Source organism: Piliocolobus tephrosceles, chromosome 17 (genome assembly GCF_002776525.5).
Source record: "Piliocolobus tephrosceles isolate RC106 chromosome 17, ASM277652v3, whole genome shotgun sequence".
In the NCBI taxonomy this organism is placed as follows: domain Eukaryota; kingdom Metazoa; phylum Chordata; class Mammalia; order Primates; family Cercopithecidae; genus Piliocolobus; species Piliocolobus tephrosceles.
Genome location: NC_045450.1, coordinates 22,103,542 through 22,112,634, shown reverse-complemented (window position 1 = coordinate 22,112,634; position 9,093 = coordinate 22,103,542).

The window sequence follows — 9,093 nt, the reverse complement described above, 5'->3', positions numbered from 1 at the left end:
AAGTGTCTGGGACTATAGGTGTACACCACCACACTCAGCTAATTTTTGTATTTTTTGTAGAGACAGGGTCTCATTATGTTGTCCAGGCTAGTCTTGAACTCTTGAGCTCAAGTGATCCTCCCACTCAGCCTTCTAAAGTGCTGTTATACTCCTTTTCTTTCCTCTTTTTTTTTTTGAGACGGAGTATCTCTCTGTCACCCAGGCTGGAGTGCAGTGGCATGATCTCGGCTCACTGCAAGCTCTGCCTTCCAGGTTCTTGCCATTCTCCTGCCTCAGCCTCCCCAGTAGCTGGGACTATAGGGGCCCACAACCACGCCTGGCTGATTTTTTCTATTTTTAGTAGAGATGGGGTTTGATCATGTTAGCCAGGATGGTCTCGATCTCCTGACCTCGTGATCCGCCCACCTCGACCTCCCAAAGTGTTGGGATTACAGGCGTGAGCCACCACACCCGGCCTAGAGATGGATTCTTACTCTGTTGCCCAGGCTGGAGTGCAAGGCATGATCACAGCTCACTGCAGCCTGGACCTCCTTGGCTCAAGTGATCCTCCTGCCTCAGTCTCCTAAGTAGCTAGGACTACAGGTGTGCACCACCAGATAATTTTTTTTTTTTTTTTTTAGAGACATGATCTCACTATGTTGCCCAGCTGGTCTCAAACTCCTAGCCTCAAGTGATCCTCCCATCTCGACCTCCCAAAGTGTATTTTTTTTTAATACTGTAATAGTTAACTAGATACTTCACATTATTTATATACACAAAGCTCTTTTACATCTACCTATTTAGTGCTTTGCATTAGTAAGTATGAGAAAAATCCACTCATAAAGCAGTCTACACAGAGTTGCCTAAACTTTAGAGGCTTCCAACCATTTTATTTATTTTGGTTTCATGATAAATGATCAATGTTAACTGGTAAGATAAGGCCCATATTATTATTAATTTTTTAAAATGTCTACTTTCCTTCCCTGCAAGAAAAGTATGCACCCCCACCTATAGCCACAATGTCAGATTAAAGATGACCATAAATTCATCAGCACTCCTGCCATTAAGAGATGGAGTCTAGATTTCCTCTTCTGTGTGCTCTAGGACTGTTTTGTCCCAATTCTTTTTTTTTTTTCTTTTGAGACAGAGTCTCACTTTGTCACCCAGGCTGGAGTGCAGTGGCCCAGTCACAGCTCTCTGCAACCTCCATCTCCCACGTTCAAGCGATTCTCCTGCCTCAGCCTCCCGTGTAGCTGGAATTACAGGCACCTGCCACCATACCCGGGTAATTTTTGTATTTTTAGTAGAGATAGGGTTTCACCACGTTGGCCAGGCTGGTCTCGAACTCCTGACCTCGGCCTCCCAAAGTGCTGGGATTACAGGCATGAGCCACCATTCCTGGCCTGTTTTGTCTCAATACGTTATAACAGAAGTGACATTGTGCTGCTTTCTCAGGCTTTAAGATACTGGCATCTTCCACTTCCTGTTTCCTAGGACACACTCTCTGGAAGCCTTTTCTAAACACTGTTCCTGTGAGGATGTGATGGCTAGAGCTATGGCAGTCATTTTGTAACCATGAGTCAATACACCTGTGCATTAAAAGCCGACATACTAAGGAATAGAAGGATAAAACATCTTGGAGTCTCAATTACATTGTTGAATCATTCAATAACTCTAAGACTGCCTACCACCAGAGACATCTTATAATGTGAGATAATTGTTTTAATTATTTAAGCCACCGTTAGCTGGTAATTCTGTTATTTGTAGCCAAAAACAAACTAACTAGTATATAGTTATCTGTTGATTTTGCTTGTCCAACATGCAGCCTCCTTCTTCCCATAACAACATTCTGATATTCCTTTAGGAAATCAATACACACACACACACACACACACACACACACACACACACACATTGCATTTGGTTCAAGTGGGATTGACTTCAGTCCATAGTACTGGGACAAGCATGTGAACAGGTCTGGATAACCAGAGTGTTGCATTTACCTGGCTACAATGGATGGGCCAATGAGGTTTTGTTCTGGGACTTTTGACAGAACTGTTGGAAAGGAGAGACTCATTATCCTTAGCAAAGTAACACAGAAACAGAAAACCAAATACCACATGTTTTCACTTATAAGTGGGAGCTAAATGATGAGAACACATGGACACACAGAGGGGAACAACACACACTGGGGTCTTTTGGAGGATGGAGGGTGGAAGGAGAGAGAGGATCAGGAAAAATAACTAATGGGTAGTAGGCTTAACACCTGGGTGACTAAATAATCTGTGCAGCCACCTCCCATTACACAAATTTACCTGTGTAACAAACCTGCACTTGTACCCCTGAACTTAAGATAAAATTTTTTTAAAAAGAGAGAGAGGCTCTCTTTTTACTGGTATTTTATTTTACTGCTTAAGAATGAAACCAACACATTGGCTTGGCACGGTGGCTCACACCTGTAATCCCAGCACTTTAGGAGGCTGAGGTGGGTGGATCACTTGAGGTCAGGAGTTCAAGATCAGCATGGCCAACATGGTGAAACCCCGTCCCTACTAAAAATACAAACATTAGCCGAGTGTGGTGGCACAGGCCTGTAATCTCAGCTACTTGGGAGACTGAGGCAAGAGGTTCCCTTGAACCCAGGAGGCAGAAGTTGCAGTGAGCCAACATCATACCACTGCCCTCCAGCCTGGGCAACAGAATGAGACCTGTCTAAAGAAAAAAAAATGAATGAATGAATGAATGAATGAATGAATGAATGAATGAACGAATGAATGAATGAACCAACACAGAGGACAGCAGAGTTGAGAAATGAAAGACTAATTTCTGGTAATATCATTGAGCCTTTGGGACTCACCTTTGCCTGGTGTACCTTTGGACTTTTCTTTCAACTATATGAACCAATAAATTTCTATTATTTTATTAGCCAGTTAACAACTGAAGAATCCTGACTGGTGCAGGCCAGAGTCCAGGCTTATAAATGAGGCCAAGGGCCTCAGCTAAAATAAGTAGGTTTGAGGGAGAGGGGGAGAGAGAAAGGATAAGATACAGCTCCGGAGGGCAGCTGCTAGTATCTCTCTCTGTCACAGATGACAGAAGCTAAGGCCCCGAGGGTTAAAATTACTTACCCAAGGTTGTACAGCAGCTCATTATAAGGGTCCAAATTCAAACCCAGGCCTAACAAGACTCAGCTATACCGTATCGCCAGTGTGGTTTCACTAAACCACACTAATTCTCAGGGTAGGGCTCTACCAGGAATCAAGACTGTATGTTGCCTCTTAAACATTAAGAGTTTTATTGGAGCTGGGCATGGTGGCTCATGCCTGTAATCCCAGCACTTTAGAAGGCCAAGGCAGGTGGATCCCCTGAGGTCAGGAGTTCAAGACCAGCCTAGCCAACATGGCAAAACTCCATCTCTACTAAAAATACAAAAATTAGCCAGGCATGGTGGTGGGTGCCTGTAATCCCAGCTACTCAGTTGGCTGAGGCAGGAGAATCGCTTAAACCTGGGAGGCAGAGGTTTCCGTGAGCTGAGATCCCGCCACTGTACTCCAGCCTGGGCAACAGAGTGAGACTCCATCTCAAAAAAAAAAAAGAGTCTTATTGGTGTTGCTTAGGTAGGGCTGAGGACTAGGTCAGAATTCCTAACTATTTTCCTGATCAGTTAGCAAGGGGCAATGGCGGCATAACCAGGTCTGCCCAACATCACTACCTATGTCCTTCTACAGCCATGGGCTACATCATGACGTTTTGGTCAATGACAGACCACATATATGACGATGGTCCCATAGGACTGTAATACCACAGTTTTACTGTAACGTGCCTATGTTTAGCTATCTTTAGATACACAAATACTTACCATTATGTTGCAGTTGCCTACAGTATTTAATGCAGTAACATGCCGTGCAGGTTTCTCGCCTGAGAGCAATCAGCTATACCGTATCGCCTAGGTGTGCAGTAGGCTTCACCATCTAGGTTTGTGTAAATACACTTTATGATGTTCATACAATGATGAAAACACCAACAACACATTTCATTTCCCAGTTGCTAAGCGAAGCACGATTGTACTTGTTTCTCTTCCGAGAGCTCCCTACTCACCGCCTCAAGTTTTGTCTCCTTGACAAAGAGAGGTACTTCTTCTGGAACTGCCATCTCCTCTTTGAGATACATAGATGGGTTCTTCTAGAAAATTCCAGGATAGCCAAGGCCCTTCCCAGCACCCTCAGTGGAACAAGCTGGGACCCCTCCAGTGCCCATCCCACTCCTGGCTGGGAAGCACCCTCCGTCTCAAATGAGGATCGCAAGCACCAGGACTAGAGCCACCTCCAGTTTCTCCCTTGGGGACTCTGCCATCTTAGCCCAGCAAGTGGGCAAGTTCATGGGCCATGTCTCCAAACTTACAAGTCTTATCAGGTTCTGGAGACGAATGTCAGCAGAGGGCTGTTGCTTTTAATATTTCCAACTCGGCCGGGCGCGGTGGCTCAAGCCTGTAATCCCAGCACTTTGGGAGGCCGAGGCGGGTGGATCACGAGGTCAGGAGATCGAGACCATCCTGGCTAACATGGTGAAACCCCGTCTCTACGAAAAAATACAGAAAACTAGCCGGGCGAGGTGGCGGGCGCCTGTAGTCCCAGCTACTGGGGAGGCTGAGGCAGGAGAATGGCGTGAACCCAGGAGGCGGAGCTTGCAGTGAGCTGAGATCCGGCCACTGCACTCCAGCCCGGGCCACAGAGCAAGAAGACTCCGTCTCAAAAAAAAAAAAAAAAAAAAAAATTTCCAACTCCACGAAGCATGTGTTGTAATGTCCTGTTACTTGTCCGTGGACCTGGCCTGATGTGTGAATTCCGCTATGATGGCCAACCTCTACCAAATCCAACCTGACCAGTGGCCAACCTGAGCATCACGATGTCCATCCCACTGATGGCTGCCTCCAGATGGTCCCTGAAGGGACAGAAAGTGAAGACTCAACCCAAGTTGATTTCCTCATAGTCTCCTCCAGGCAGTGGTTCCCAAGGTATGGGAAGCGCACCATTCACATACACAAGATGATTCTGGGTAGTAACAACACAGCTCAATAACACTGAATCGCACAGTGAAAAGGTCATTTCTAACCAGGTGCAGTAGCTCACACTTGTAATTCCAGCCCAGGCAATATAGCAAGACCCCATCTCTACAAAAAAATAGCAAAATTAACCAGGTGTAGTGGCATGTACCTGTGATCTCAACTATTCAAGAGGCTAAGGTGAGAGGATCGCTTGAGCACCAGAAGTAGAGGCTGCAGTGTGCCAAGATCACACCACTGCACTCCAGCCTTGGTGACAGAGCAAGATCCAGTGTCAAAAAAAGAAAAAAATTTATACCTTTCTCAATTCTTTTTTGCCTTCTTCAGATCACCAAAGAGAAATCTCTGTTTTAGGCAGGTTTGTCTTTTAAAACTCTTTAACACTTGTTAAATCTTGTTTAACACTTGTTAAATTAACACTTGTTACTCTTCTCCCTGTAAAAAAAGTATTATTTTTGATTGACATATAATGATTGTACATATTTACAGAATACAGTTGATGTTTTTGTTTTTGTTTGTGTTTATGTTTTGAGACAGAGTCTTGCTCTGTTGCCCAGGCTGGAGTGCAGTGGCGCAATCTCGGCTCACTGCAGCCTGGGCAGTGATTCTGGGTTCAAGCAATTCTCCTGCCTCAGCCTCCCAAGTAGCTGGGATTACAGGTGCCTGCCATTATGCCTGGCTAATTTTTGTATTTTTAGTAGAGACAGGGTCTCGCCATGTTGGCCAGGCTGGTCTCAAACTCCTGACCTCAGGTGATCTGCCCACCTCAGCTTCCCAAAGTGCTGGGATTAGAGACATGAGCCACTGCGCCCAGCTCAGTGTGATATTTTGATACATGTATACAATGTGTAATTCTCAAATAAGGGTAATTAGTATATTCTTCACCTCAAACATTTATCATTTATTTGTGTTGATATCCCCTTATATGTGTATTTTTTGTTTGTTTCTTTGCATGTACTATATTTGTGTAGTTACCTTATTTATAGTCATTGATGCTGCTTTTATTTTATAGGAGTGATAATGGATGATTGGATGCAGAAAATATACTTTAAAAAGAAAATAAAATTTATAGGAGTAAATGAAATTTCCTGTATAAACTCAAATGTATAAATTTTAAGTGAGTCTGTTTATAGACAATGAGTAACAGTACAGGACACAGATGCTGTACAGCAACAATAATGAAGATGGTAAACAAATCACTAAAAATTGTCAACTGCTGCTCATAGGAGAGGGGCTCCTCATCAGGACCCCTCTAGAACAAATCCACAGGCGTCTACCAGACTTGACATCCAGAGGGTGGGGTTCAGCAGTTTCTGCCCAGCAGCCAGACTGCAGCCCCTCACCTGCATGGCAAAAGCCTCCCCTCCTGAGGTTGGGTGGGATCTGGGGGTTTCGTGCTGAGAGGGGTTTGTGCCTCCAAGCACCAGAACAGTGAGTGGAGTCCTGGGGATCCCTCAGGCCCTCTAGTAACTCTTATGAGATGAGGCGCACCAGTGAGTGGTACTGGGTTCCTAGAGAAGGTGTGGGCATGAATAGATGGGGAGACCTTTCTTTAGAGCCTATGGGCCTGGCACTATGCTCAGTGCCTTATGGCTGTTGGAGACCTTCTTATAGAGAGCAGTCACTAGGAGCCTGGCTGGAAGCTTTAGGTCAATGTTTTCAAAAAATTTTTCCTTCATCTTCTGATATCAGAATCACTTATTTAAAAATATATAGATCTGGGTTGGCCACAGTGTCTCATGCCTATAATCCCAGGTGTGGTGGCTCATGCCTGTAATCCCAGCACTTTGGGAGGCCAAGGTGGGCGGATCACTTGAGGTCAGGAGTTCAAGAGCAGCCTGGCCAACATGGCGAAACTCTGTCTCTATTAAAAATACAAAAATTAGCTGGGCATGGTGATGCACGCCTGTAGTCCCAGCTACTCAGGAGGCTAAGGCAGGAGAATCATTTGAACCCAGAAGGCTGAGGTTGCAGTGAGCCAAGATCACACCACTGCACTCCAACCTTGGTGACAGAGCAAGACTCCATCTCCAAAAAAACAAATAAACAAAAATTAGCCAGGCATGGTGGTGCACACCTTTAGTCCCAGCTACTCGGGAGGCTGATGCAGGAGAATTGCTTGAACCCAGGAGGCAGAGGTTGCAGTGAGCCAAGATCACACCACTACACTCCACCCTTGGTGACAGAGCAAGACTCCATCTCAAAAAAAAAAAAAAAAAAAAAAAAATTAGCCAGGTGTGGTGACACACACCTCTAGTCCCAGCTATTCAGGAGGCTGATGCAGAAGAATCGCTTGGACTCAGGAGGCAGAGGTTGCAGTGAGCTGAGAACCCACCACTGCACTCCAGCCTGGGCTACAAAGTGAGACCCCATCTCAAATAATAATAATAAATGTTAAAAGTTGAAATGTGGTTAATCCACATTTCACATTATGGTTAACCCCAGACAATTCCAGGTTCCTGGGGCCCCAAGGTGCATCATATTTACATGACCTCAAACTTCTTTTTTTTTTTTTTTTTTAGGGACGGAGGCTCGCTCTGTCCCCCAGGCTGGAGTGCGGTGGCCGGACCTCAGCTCACTGCAAGCTCTGCCTCCCGGGTTTACGCCATTCACCTGCCTCAGCCTCCCAAGTAGCTGGGACTACAGGTGCCCACCACCTTGCCCGGCTAGGTTTTTTTTTTTTTTTGTATTTTTTTAGTAGAGACGGGGTTTCACCGTGTTCACCAGGATGGTCTCGATTTCCTGACCTCATGATCCGCCCATCTCGGCCTCCCAAAGTGCTGGGATTACAGGCTTGAGCCACCGCGCCCGGCCTCAAACTTCTAAAATCAGAAAGTGCCAGGAGCTGTGCAGCGCTTCCTCAAAATGTCCCACAGAGTACTCACAATAATGGATGAGTGTGAGCTTGTGTTCTGGAAGGTCTAGTGTCTCTCAGGTTGGGTTTTGCCAGAAGCACCCTGAGGTTTGACAGTAAGTTTATTTGTGAGGTGATCCAGGAAGCACTAATAGGGAAGTACGCCCGTGAGACAGAAAGGAAAGGAAGCCAGGACAGGGTGGGTGTTTGTTGTTGTTGTTTGTTGTTTTGGGGGTTTTTTGTGTTTTTTGAGACAGAGTCTCACTGTTGCCTAGGCTGGAGTGTAGTGGCACAGTCTTGGCTCACTGCAACCCCTGCCTCCCAGGTTCAAGCAATTCTCCTGGCCCAGCCTCCCAAGTAACGGAATTACAGGTTCATGTGACTACGCCTGAGTAATTTTTGTATTTTTAGTAGAGACAGGGTTTCACCATATTGGCCAAGCTGGTCTCAAACTCCTGACCTCAGGTGATCCGCCCACCTTGGCTTCCCAAAGTGCTGGGATGACAGGCCTGAGCCACTGCACCCAGCCAGGACAGGGTGATTTAACAAGCAAATCAATTAAGGCTGTGAGCAATCCAGGCTCAAATCTGCTGGAAATTTCTGAGAATTAAGAAAACATGTATCTAAATTGTGCCACCTGAAGGATAAAGTAACTGGGTATTTATCCAACCAATTTCCATCTGTCACTAGTTGAGAGCTACTCCTAATGTCATTAACTCCCTGGCACTTCCATCCTGCCCCTTGTACAGGCTGAATATGTGCAAAGCCCTCGGGCAAAGCATCACAGTGCTTGGAAAAAGAAGCCACTAGCATGTACGGCTGGGTGCGGTGGCTCACGCCTATAATCCCAGCACTTTGGGAGCCTGAGATGGGCGAATCACTTGAGTCTAGGAGTTCAAGTCTAACCTGGGCAACATGGTGAAACCCCATCTCTTTAAAAAACAAAATTAGCTGGGCATGGTGGCATGTGCCTGTAGTCCCAGCTACTCAAGAGGCTGAGTTGGCAACATTGCTTGAGCCTGGGAGGCAGAGGTTGCAGTGAGCTGAGACTGTGCCACTGCACTCCAGCCTAGGTGACAAAGCTAGACCCTGTCTCAAAAAAGAAGAAAGAAGGGAAGAAAGAGAAAAAGAAAAGAAAAGAAAAGAAAAGAAAAGAAAGAAAGAAAGAAAGAAAGAAAGAAAGAAAGAAAGAAAGAAA